Raw genomic sequence first — 12,334 nt, forward strand, 5'->3', positions numbered from 1 at the left:
CCATGAAGATTCTTGTGATTCTATGATACTGCAATATAGGGGCTGGGGAGACCTGAGCGCTCCCGGGTACCGGGGCCCATCTCCAACAGGAGTTAACCCACCCAGGAAGCCTGTAGCAGCCTGAACTTCTGCAAGCTTTCCTCCTGCCCACCACACTTGGGGCTGCAGCCTTCAGCCCCAGTGTAAACACCAGGTCTTGGTTAGTGAGATAATCCTTTGAATTCGAGCAGCTCCCATTTCACAGAACACCACAGCTGTTCACTTCCCTGCACGCATTTTTACACTGAGTTCTTCCCTCCTCTCTCACAAATTCTTCTGCCTTTTGCTCCTAAAGTTCAAAAAATGCATTTTCAGGATGGTAATTGCAACTTTATCCCTTATTTTTTCACTTTCCTTTTTTCAGGCCAGTGTTTTAAAATTTTCCAACTTCAGAAACCTTGCAGATACTGCTGCGCTGCCATGGCCCTTAGCCACCACTTTGTCCAACACAGAGAAGAAATCAAAATCCAAAAGGCAGTTCAATAGCACTGACATTATGGCTAGAGCAACACAAGCGAAGACAGAACACCAGTCCAAACCCCCCAAAACCCCTCAGGTGTCTCTGAATTCTGCAGTACCTCTCTCATCTCAGTCCCAAAGTTTCCTTCATTACACATCAATTTCCTACTCCTCACCTCCAATTTTCTTGATTTCTGCTGGAAAAGGGGAAAAACTGACCTGTTGGGGCAGGTCCAGAGGAGAGCCACAAAAATGATCCGAGGGCTGGAGCCCCTCTGCTGTGAAGACAGGCTGAGAGAGTTGGGGGGGTTCAGCCTGGAGAAGAGAATGCTCCAGGGAGAGCTTACTGCAGCCTTTCAGTCCCTAAAGGGGGTTACAAGAAAGATGGGGACCAACTTTTCAGCAGGGCCTGTGGCAATAGGACATGGGCTTTAAACTAAAAGAGGGTAGATTTAGACTAGATATGAGGAATAAATTTTTTACAGTGAAGGTGGTAAGACACTGGCCCAGGTTGCCCAGCGAGGTGGGAGATGCCCCATCCCTGGAAACATTCCAGGTCAGGTTGGACGGGGCTCTGAGCAACCTGATCTGGTTGAAGATGTCCCTGCTCATGGCAGGGGGGTTGGACTAGATGACCTTTAAAGGTCCCTTCCAACCCAAACTATTCCATGATTCTAAAAAAATCACCCACAAGGGCTTATTTTACCACGTAAGCACGGAGCTCCCTGCCTGGCTGGGGCTGTCTCTCTGCCGCACGTTGCCCACGCCTGGCAGGAAGAAAAGGGCTGCATGCGGGGTGGCTGCACGTCCCTCCCTGCACGAAACTAATCCAGCCCTCAAAAAAAATGATGTTTATGGCACACGTGTGTGCACGTGTAGCCCCAAAACATGAATCAAAGGCCCAAAAGTGCCTCCCGGAGAGCCGACCGCAGCAGTGTTTCCAGGAGGCAAAGCCAGCAGACATTAAATCTTCTGGGCAGATTTTACACGTGGATTTGATCCTCAAACACGGTGCTGGTTGGAGATTGGATTTCACTGTGACTATTCCTCGAGGTCGCCATGTCGGCCAGTTCTTGGTGGCCCTCACCACTATGCAAAGCCTCCTGCTCTTGCAGGCAGACAAGGGACAGGGTATTTCCGCCCACACACGGACACTTGCTGGCACAGATAGCTCCAGGCAAGGATCGTGTGATGTATCCTGGCAATATCCCTGAGAGGCTGGTCCTACACCAAGAAAAATAGCAATTTTCCCCTTTCCAGGCAAGAGCGTATGGAAATATCTGTCCTTGGGGGAGGCTTTTAAAAATCAGCATTTTCTTCCTTACTCCTTCACTCCAGGAGATCAGGGGCAGGAGAGGCCACATCCCCCTCCTCCTGCTCCAGCAGCTCAAAAGCTGCCGATTCCTGGCGCAGCCCATCTGGTGACAGACAGGGACATGCAAACTACCCAGATCCTATAACAGAGCATGGGGAGAGGCTGCCGCTTGCTTCCTTAAGTAAAGGATAAAGTTTTAATTTAAGCTGATCTCTGGGGAGAGAAGGAGGTTATTGAATCCATAGGAAGCAGCAGGGAATGAACCAAGTGACCCTGAGGCCAGGCACAAGCAACCAGGATTCCCAAGGGTTACAAAGCTGGGGGGACAGACCGGCACCAGATTTGCTGTGGATTTTTTTTTCATCCCCTGCTCCGGACACACACACATTTCCCTTGTGCTGCCCTACAGAGCAAACAAATGTCATTTCTTTCGAAAAACTGGAAAGACTTTTTTTTTCCCAACCATTCCCCCTGTCCAAATCCTCCCCCGCTTTGCAGCTTGCGGAAAAGTGCCCCTAATCCCCAAATTCTCTCTTTACCTGCAGCAAGAGCTGAAACCCTACCCATCCCCTCCCCCAGCCCTCCAACCGCACTAATCCATCAAATTCCCTGGCCTTGCAGCCCACCCCCAGCCCGGACAGCAGCAATCCTGGCACCAGATGTCCACTGACAAAGGCAGCGCCAAGCATCAAAAAACAATCACCCCATCGCTCCTGTCCCGATGGGGCCCCTGGGCAAAAAGCGAGTTCAAAGCACCATAACCCGCCAGCACAGCCGAGCATCCTTCTGCTGCCGCACACCCTGGGCACCAGCGCGCCGGAGAGGGGCCGCATCCTTCACACGGTGACAAAACTCAAACTGCATCCGAGTCTGCCATGGGGTTGCAATTCCCCCTCTTGGATCAGGGATTTAAAACAGGGGTCACTGATGGAAAATAAAAGGGATTTTTGTCTTAAAAAAAATCAAAACCCAAGCAAGACATCTGTGCTCTGTCCACACGACGGCTGAAGCAGCATTAGCAGCGACTTTGTTTAAATACGACTGTTGCAAACCTCTCCCGGCATCCTCCTCACCGCTTGCCAGAAGGATTTTGCTAGCCAAACCACGCTCCAGATTAGCCATCTGGATTATCTGTATTTGCTAAACCTGACCGCAGGACTGGCCTTTATGACACACACCCATCTGCAAGGATTTGTTTGTAGAAAGAAAAGTGGAGGAGGGGGGATAACCTCCACTCCACATCCTCGGTAACTTTTCAAATGCACTGATTTTTTCCCCTTTCTTCCCCTTCCCCTGTTTGCAGGCGTTTGGTACTATTGCTTCTGGTATTAGGGCATGTTATTTACAACAGCCGCCTCTGTCAAGTCCCGCTGGGCAGTTACAGTCTCAACCCCCATCCTTATTTCACAAATGCAATTTCAAGCTTTCCCACATTTCCCGCAGAGAAACGGGAGAAGAAACGTGCCGGCAGGCACAGACCGCCCCAACACGGCGCAGGAGGAACAGGCCATGCACGCAAAAGCCTCGCCTGAAACCCATCCCGACAAAAACTGTGCTAACAGAGCCAGCCCAAGAACAAAACCCAGCACCCTGACAAATGAGAGCAACGCCCGATTTCTACAACTAATTATTTGCAACAATCTCCCCGGTCAGCTTCTGAAACAGCTCCAGCTAATGGTTTCCCTGATTTGCACGGGAAGAGCATCTCTCCTCCCTCCCACAGCCCGAGTATCCCTGGATAAATCCTCACAAGGCTTGAGGTGCCGAGGCTTGGGGGAAATTTGAACTGTCATTTTCCCTATTACACACAGGTTTAGTGCTGCTGTTACAGCATCATTTTATTTATGGTATTACTTCTGTCATTATAACGATCCTACATAAATTCCACATACCGATTCCATAACAATACTTGCTGCTATTATAATAATGATCCCATCTGAATGGCACAGTTGCCATTATCAGAAAATCTGTTTGCAATAGAGAATCAACTGTAAAAAGAAGCATTACGCCCAAATGAACTATTTAAGAATTACCATAAACAGGGGGCTGGCCTCAATTCCCTTAGCTGCAACGCGCCGCTTATCATAAAGACGTAGCAAGTCTAAATTAGCAGGTAAGTCATCCTGGGACTTGGGCGCTGATGCCGAAACCGAGCACCGGGTGGCTTCCTCACATGAATGAAACCTACCACCGCACAGGTTTTAATAAAGAATTTTTGCAACACACTTACTAAGAGCTAATGAGAGCACTAATCAGTCCAGGGAGAAACTGAAACACACTCTTACAAACCCATGAAAGAGTTACCTGTAAATAGAAAGGAAGGGCAGAACAGATTCTTTAAAAACAAAAACTTACCCAAGCACACATGAACTCATGCAAAATTAAGGCGGCAGTCACGTCGGAAATGACACAAGATGCACAGGAAAAATAAATGTGTTGTAGGGTTCAATTTGGTACATCTCCATCCCTGCATCAGTTCACAGCTGTAACATCACCCAGGTGCCTCCTGATTCAGAAGGTTTCACCTACCACAACAGTTATTACTCCTACAAAATAGTTCTGGAAGGGCAGCTACTCCTTCAAAGAGAGCTTCTAACAGATGTTTTCCCACCGTCAGCATTTGCACAAACACGGTGTCTCGCACCTTCCACGGTCCCTAATTTTACCAGTTCATTCTTCACACTCGCAAACGCAGCATGAAATAAATTCAAATGTAACAAGATTACACTTCCCCGGTACCACAGGACGCGCTGCAATCTCTGCCGAGTCCGACAGCAGAGCCTTGCACGGGAATAAAGTATACCTGAGGTTCAAAATCTCTTCAAACAGAGGGCAGGGGATGGCTTGGGGGGAGCGGTAATGGGATCGAGCGCCTTTCATCTCCAGGTGACTGGTTAAAAATTCAGCCCAGGTGAGCAGCATCTACAAAGCTGTTACTACACAAGGGCTGCCCAGAAGCCAGCATGAAATGAGTAAGTGGCTTCAATCCAGCTCTTCGCAGACCGGTGTCAGACAACTTGTCACTCCTACACCTGGCACCATGGGGCAGCCCTCAGAAAGGCACCAAGGATGGGATCGTGCAACCTCAATTTCCTCCTTTACACGTAGCCGGGTGACACTGGCACTGCTGCTCTTTTTTGGCCTGCGCCCACAAGCAGCAGACAGGGACGCTCGAGCAGAAATCAGAGATACCGCGTCTATTCCTGGCCTCGCTGCCGACCTGCCGCAGGAGCCTGGGCAAGCCTCGCTGCTGCTTCTGCCTTCGTTTTTTTTGGATAAATGATTCAACCCGTGGCACTTCAGCGCTTTTCACTGGTCGACCCTAAAACACTTTACAGAAAGGAGTTACGCATCGCTATTCCCATTTTACAGACAAGGAAGCTAGCAGATTGCCATTTCCCCAAGGCTGTTTTTCTGGCACGCTCCTCAGAGATTAAATCTAGTGAAATAGCTGCGCTGTACAAGAATCTGTACCCACAGGCCAGATTCAACAGCGAGGGTAAAGAGGGTGTTTGAGACTTGCTGTGATCAAGGTTAAGAAACATAATAAAACACCATATCCTGCTTTTCCAGCTCTGCAGGGTAATGAGGGATTTCCTCATATACCTGCTGCAACTGTCACCTTTGCAGGAATTTAGCACACAATACTAAATTCACTCTCTGTCTGCACTCTGAACCCTCAGACAGTTTATTTTGGTACCTCCACCTCCCAAAAAAATGATATGCATCTCTTCCAAGTCCGAAGCATAATTGGCCCTTCTCTGCTTCCAATGCCTTTGAAAAATCACCGTTTTGGCTTTCGGCTGCAGGAGGAGGTCGCAGAGCAGCCGGACGGCAGAGCGGGAGCCCCGACGCTCCCCCACTCCCTCGTCTCCACTCCCGACTGGAAGAAAGATTTGGAACAAGTTCACGCTTCTCCCAGAGGTGATGTACCTCTTTCGGCACTAGGGATTCAATGACATGCTCCAAGATGATAAAAGATACCAACACCTTCCCTTCTACTTGGCAGGTTCTTGGAGCAGTAACATGGAAGGATGGCGAGCGTTACGGTTTTTACTCCAGGGATGAAAAGCGAAAGAGGGAAGCGCAGCCCCGGAGCTGCCGTCCTCGATGCAGACCCCTCCTCCAGCGCTGCTCACCCCTGGTGCGGGACCACCTCATTTAGCCGGAGCTGCCCCCTGAGCCAGCCTCACTCACCGTCCTCAAGCCCACATCCCAGCACACTCCTCCGCAAGAAGTTCGAGGGCAGCTTGAGAGGCACCAATCAACTCCAGACGCTCGTTATGTTACAGAAAACGTAAATCATGAAGAAACTGTTAAAACAGTTCAATTAGCTCAAATGCAGATTTTTCACTTCCTCCTTTTTGGTGAGAAAAAAACCCCAAACAATAAACCCCAACCAACAGTGTAAGTCTGTAAATAAATATTAGCCTTGTAAAATAGCAGGGCTGAGAAGCACCTCCACAGCCAGAAACAGACCAGCGGTGGATTACAGACCCACACAGACCGACACTGCACTAGTTATGAGAGAAGAAAAATTTCTCAGTGCAGGTGGTTTGTTATTCTCAGAAAATCTCTTTTCAGCAGATGTTTCTCTGTTCCATGTGTGGCGATCTCAGTGCGCTTGAATTTGTGATTGCTCCTCCGCTAAGTGACGTTTTCAGGAAAAGGGAAATGAAAGGATAGCGAGATGCAGCTATACAAAGCACAGGCTAGAGAATCCCCCTCTTTTTTAAGAGACGAACCATAATGTTAATGTTTGAAACTGCTTTTCATATATAGTAATGATCAGCTTAATCTTTACGTTTTTTTCCTTAACTGCAGGAGAGCTGTCCGCCAACGAACGATATAAATTCAAATTTAATTTCAAGTGTTCCTTTAACTGCCTTGAGTCAGACAAGCTGCTGCGAATTCCAAGTTAGAGCCTTGACGCAAAAGTTACCTGCAACATAAAAGTATTTTGCCTTTGCCAGAGTGAGAAAGAAATCATAAAGAGATAAAATATGGCCATTCCTCAGGAAAGTTCCAGCTACGCAGTTCCCATAACAAAATGGAGCATTTTTTTCCCCTCTTATGTTTCTAAAATTACATATTTTAGACAAATCTGCATCTCAAGCTTGAGCAGTAGTATAACGGCTAGCAAGCAAGTCATATAAAACCAAGAAAGCGAGTTATATTTTAATCCTGGGAACCGAGCACAGAAGTTGGGCAATGTTTACAGTGAATAAATTTTGTAAAATGCTCAAAGCCCGTGTCCTGCCCCGAGCTGCAGAGAGCATCATGCAGACGACTCGGGTGGACCTGGGCTGCCTTTTACTCATTAACAAATAAGAGGCACTTCCAGTACAGAAAAAAACACGTAGTAAAGGGGGGAATTTGGGAAAAAGGGTGAGCTGGCCCTTTGTAAGGCAGGCGAGTGCTCCCAGCACACACACGGGGGGGGGGTGGTGGTGGTTCTGGATGCGGTTTTTACACTTTTGTCTCTTGTTTTGCAGCAAAACGCTCCCGTGAGCCACCGGTTGGAGAAAAGGGGATGAGAAGGAAAGGGGGGGTGTCCCCTTCCCAACTTCCAAACGCTCCCCCCGCCCCACCAGCGCTCCCCTCCATCCGAGCATCGCTCCCCAGCCCGCAGATAGAGCCCGGCCAAGAAAAGCCATACAGAAACGCGTATTTTAACGGTTATCCCTCGGCGGGAGCCAACAAGGCGGCAGGCAGCCGGCCTCCCGCCCGGGACCCCCAGCTGCCCCTCGCCGCCCCCTCAGGCCGCCGGCCCTCGCTGCGGCCGCGCGGGACGCTCCCCACAGCAAGCTGCTACCGGGAAAGCGGCGGGGAGTGTTCCCCCTCCTTAAAAAATGCGGAAAAAAAAAATTAAATTTTTAAATCAAACCGACTGTCTCGAGTCTCGCTTCGGCTCCGGGGAGGGTCTGAGGCGAGAGAAGCCCCTCGGCGCCCGCGGTGCCGGGTCCTGTCGGGGCGCTGGGGGAGGCACTTACCGGCAGCGGACCGGCCGTCCCACCCGCGCCGCCCTCGGCACGGCGGCCCGCGGTGCCTACGGGCCCACGGGCGCCGCGACCCCGCCGAGGAGCCCGCCGCGGCCCGGGCGGAGGGAGGCGGGGCCGGGGCGGGGCGGGGCCGGGCCGCGGGGCCCATCGCGATGGGGGGGAGCGGGGCCGGGGGAGGCTCAGGGGGGCAGCGCGGCCGGGAGGCCCGGGGCGGGGGGAGCGCAGCGGCCAGCCAGGCCTCGCCGGCGCCCCCTCAGGGCGCCCGCCCGCGGGGTGGCTCACAGCCCGGCCCCGGGATGCCACCCTGGTCCTACTCCGGTGCCGCTGCAGCTGAGCCTTGCTGTCCCCCTTGCCTGGACTTGGGGTCCGCCCTCCAGCCTGGCCCTGGGACCACCCCAGCCTCCATGCAGGGTCTCCCCGAGCCTGCCCTTGGCGTCCTGCCTGGCCCTTTGGGGTCCGTCCCCCCATACCGGTCCCTTCGGAGTCCCTTGGGGTGCCCTCACACACAGCCCTGTCCCCACAGGTCACATGGAGCTCCCCAAAATAAAAAGCAGAAGCCCCCCTCGCCCTCCCCACGGCAGGGGAGCACCACTGCTCCCCCCAGCACCCCTGGCAATGCTGCCATTAACTCATCGGGCAGCGTTTGCCCAAAGGGGAAGCTGAGGCCTGACAACCGAGTCCGACAGCTCTTCCCTTGCCAGCAGGAGCTGGGGCTCCCCCTGAGCCCCCCAAACCCTGGACACAGGGCAGCTTCAAGTGGTGCCATGCCAGCCCAGCACAGGGAGCCGAAAGGGAAGGGGTGCAGCTGGGCTGACCCCCGCCCTCAGCTTTTTGGCCACCCAAAGCCCAACACCACTCATCGGGTCCTTCCTACTTGGGGCCTGGCTCTACCATCAGATAAACTCTCACCTCCAAACACTTCAAAAAAACAAACACCAACAACCCAACAACAAAAGCCACAACCACCTTCATTTATTTTTCATGGCGCTCTGCAGACGTGCAAAGCTCTCACAGCCATCTGTAAAGAGAGAAGGTAATTCCTAGCCTGAGGACTTTATAGTTTAAATAAGACATAAACGCAGCAAGAGAGGACAGCGAAGAGAAAGGCGAGGGGGTGTGCAACAAAAGGGTTTCTTCAGAGAGGGATTAGGGTTATCATGATTGCTACGTATACATCTTTGCATTGACTCTATATAGGATTTCAGAGCAGCTCTGTTATCTCTGGGCAGGAACAAAACACTCTGTACTTGCTCATTTCCAAATCATACCAAGAAGCTGGAACTGAACAAGACTCCCAAACAAAAAAATCACAACAAAATTCCTTCCCTCCCCTCTTGATTTTGCCTATTTTTTTTCTTTTCCACACAGAGAGATATTTTGCTAATTTTTTAAATATTTTTTTTTGTCAAAGCTCGGGGTTGAAAATCCTTGGTCATTTGGGAATTCTCGGAGCCAGCGACCGTAGCAGGGCTGAGCTCAGAGAGGCTCTTGGCAGGCCCCGGTGCGGAGAGGGCTGCGCTGGAGCATGTGCCTGGGAGAAGGGGGGGGACGCGGGGGGCAAAGGAGGCCACATACATTTTTAGAAGAAAAAAAAAAATAGAAAAAAAAGGAAAAAAAAAAGCATCACCGAGGCCTGCCTGGCGCACACGCCAGCTCTGGGGGCTGGGAGCGGGGGAGCGCGGGGAGGAGAAAGGCTGGGTGGATGGAAGTGAGGATCCAGATTGAAAACAGATGGGATTTTTCTTGCCAACCTGACATCCGAGACCGCGGGAGGCGGGGTAGAACTTCCCCTTCGTAGATGCTGGCAGCCAAAAGATATGGAACGGGGGGAGGCCCCCCGAAAAATCCCAGTTTGGTTTAAAAATCCCTTCTTGCTGCCTCTCGCTGGGGCTCCCCGTTCGGCAGAGAGGAGCCCGCTGGAGCGGGGTTGTTTTTAATACTTTGAGAGGTTTGATTTTACCATTAAGTGTCTGATTCATCTGTTCCTGCCTGCTGGAGCTAAGCCCAGCCTGGCAGTTAATACTTGCCCTAGGAGGCATTTTAGGGGGCATTTTGCACCCACACAGATCCCTCTGCGTACGGACCCAAGGGAAACCCCCGTAGGGGCCCAGAAATAACCCCCCGCACAGCTGCGCCAGCACGCTGCGGCCAACATCAGCCTGCAGCTAAACACTGGCCACAACCTCCACCCAGGGACAACCTGGGATGCGGCAAACCCATGCTCGAGCGTGGCTGCAAAGATCCACACTGCCAGGTAAAGGAGGCACCATCAACCACCGGAGGACCTCAGATCTCTCCGTATGGCCCCAGGCACCTGAGCTGGAGCCTCCAGCAGCCCAAGCTGCCCAGTTTTTAAGAAGCCACAAACAAATGATGCAACAGCCTTGAAGTGATTTAGCAGTGATTCACCCAGCAGCAATTATGTGGCTGGTTTGGGGCAGGGCTGAAGCTGGGTCGCCCTTCCACCCACGCACCCCACGCTTCGGTGCGAGAGGGGCCGGCTGGTGCAAATCCCACCCGGTGGCACCCACAGGTGCAGGGGCCACACAAGTCCCCGTGCCAAGCGCCGCATTTTGGGATAAAGATTGCTGCAGGACAGCAAAAGGCTGCCCAACGTACAGCGAGTGACGGGCAAAGCTGCCCCCCCAGCAGAGTGCGAGCATCCTCCCGGCCTGGCAGGGGCGTGGGGTCTGCCCCCCCGGGATTTCACAGCTACTTTACAAACCAGAAACAAAAAGTTAATGGTGCGGGCTTGACCACATATTTTCCAGGGGCTCTGGGAGACCGGCTCTCCGCAAGCCGGCTAACACACACTCTTTTCATTCAGAGCTTTAAATACCCAATTGTGTCTGTTTTCAGCACGCTCATTTTTAGCATTTTAATGATATGGTCCTCGGCTCTCGCCTTCCCTGGATTGGCTGCAGCGTGGGTTTTTTTTTTCTTTTTTTCCTTTTTTTTCCCCCCCTCCTTCTTTTTAACATCTTGCAGAGCGAGAGGGGAAGGGGAAAAGGGGGTTAGCAAGAGGTCACACATTTCTCCCAACCCAAGTGTTTTTCCAGCAGGCAGGGGGTCCTGCCAGGGACAAAGATGAACCAGCCCCTTCAGCTGCAAGCGCGGCACCTTCCACTGCAGGTCCTCAGCGCAGGCGCGGGACAGGCACCCTGCCCTCGCCGGAGCCTTTCGGGAAGGTGCACAATCCAGGCACGCTTCCACGAGTGACAGTGGGCAGCAGCACCCGCCCCCACACCCTGGCACAGCCAAAACCTCGCTTACCACAACCAGGCCTGGAAGAAAGGGTTTGGGGTTCCCCTTTGCAATTGCTTTCCCCTCTTCCCCTGCAACCAGAGCTTTCCTCGGGCCCCGTCGACAGGATTTTGCTTGGATGCACTGCTCTGCTGACGGCCAGGCAGAAGACCCCATCCTCAAGCAGGACCTGGCATGCAGCGAGGATCCCAGCCCGGGCCACACGCGGGCACCCCAGGTACCTGCACCCACCTCTCATCCCCCCATTCATGCCCTTGGCCTGTTAGAGCAGCTCCGCTCTTTCCACTGGAGAGCTCCCAAAGAGGCTCCAGCCATGTTAGAGCACAGGTCAAAGACTCCGCTGGAACCTACAGGGAGCCCCGCGACACAAAGGCACCACGGGACCCCCAAAGTCCCACCCTTGGACATGGCAGAGCCACCCTGGACGTGGCACCACACCATGCCACCTCCCTGACACAAAGCAGACATAAAGCGATGTGGCAGCTGCCACTTTCAAATGTCCAGCTCAGCTGCAGAAAAGCCCAGCTTTGGCCACCACCACCAGAGCCCAGAGTGCCCATGGAGGGCGCTGGCTTGTCCCCGGGCACACGGGGCTCTGTTTGGCTCTGCGTCACGGGCAGTCACCACAGCACCCACACAGCAAAGCTGCTTTGGGTGCAGGGTCAGCTCAGCATCTCCACCCAGCTCTGCCCCTAAACCAGCTGGAGCACCGCGGTCACACAAACTGCTGACAGAGCCCAGGGGGCAGCGGGAGACTCACGGCTGCACTGGTGACGAACCGAAGGTGCAGGTCCTACCTCCATCCCCCAGCAAACACCCACATTTCCCCCTTCCCCAAGCACACCCAGCCCTACTTGCTTTCACAGGTGCTGCTGTGCCCCAGCTCTTGGCCCAGGCCAGCCCCAAGGAATGTCCTTTCCTCCCGTCTCCCCCACACCACCCCAATATTCAGCGTTTTCTCCATCCCCTCTCCCCCAGATCTCCAAACACATCAGGTCCCTATTAGCCATCCTTCACAAGGGTGCTTCAACGTCAGCTGCTCAGTGGATATTTCTTTTTTTATTCCACCAAGTAATATCGAAATGATATTTATTAAATTTGCTCTCTAAGTCCCTCAATCTGCTCCATAATACAGTGAATCTGCGAGGTGGTTTCACTGATCCCACCTCAATGAGACCAGATTAACGCAGATGATCCCGGCTTTGCGGCTCCCTCGTCCCAGGGAGGGTCAGAGGTTGGGCAGAAAGGCAAAACC

At 52.7% G+C, this 12,334-nt stretch overlaps 1 protein-coding gene across 16 annotated transcripts in view; it reads right to left on the reverse strand.

Annotated features, from left to right (window-relative positions):
- The window catches only part of PTPRS (protein tyrosine phosphatase receptor type S), a 162,911-nt gene that overhangs the window by 128,324 nt on the left and 22,253 nt on the right, over window positions 1–12,334 (reverse strand). Inside the window, exon 1 of one of the 16 annotated variants that reach the window (XM_063357679.1) lies at window positions 7,807–7,915. The exons of the other annotated variants lie outside the window; for them this stretch is intronic. The gene's annotated coding sequence lies outside the window, so the exon portion shown is untranslated. Of the gene's footprint in view, window positions 1–7,806; window positions 7,916–12,334 lie in introns of those variants that run through there. 16 annotated transcript variants of the gene reach the window in all.

The sequence above is a fragment of the Chroicocephalus ridibundus genome, chromosome 22 (assembly GCF_963924245.1).
Source record: "Chroicocephalus ridibundus chromosome 22, bChrRid1.1, whole genome shotgun sequence".
Classification (NCBI taxonomy): domain Eukaryota; kingdom Metazoa; phylum Chordata; class Aves; order Charadriiformes; family Laridae; genus Chroicocephalus; species Chroicocephalus ridibundus.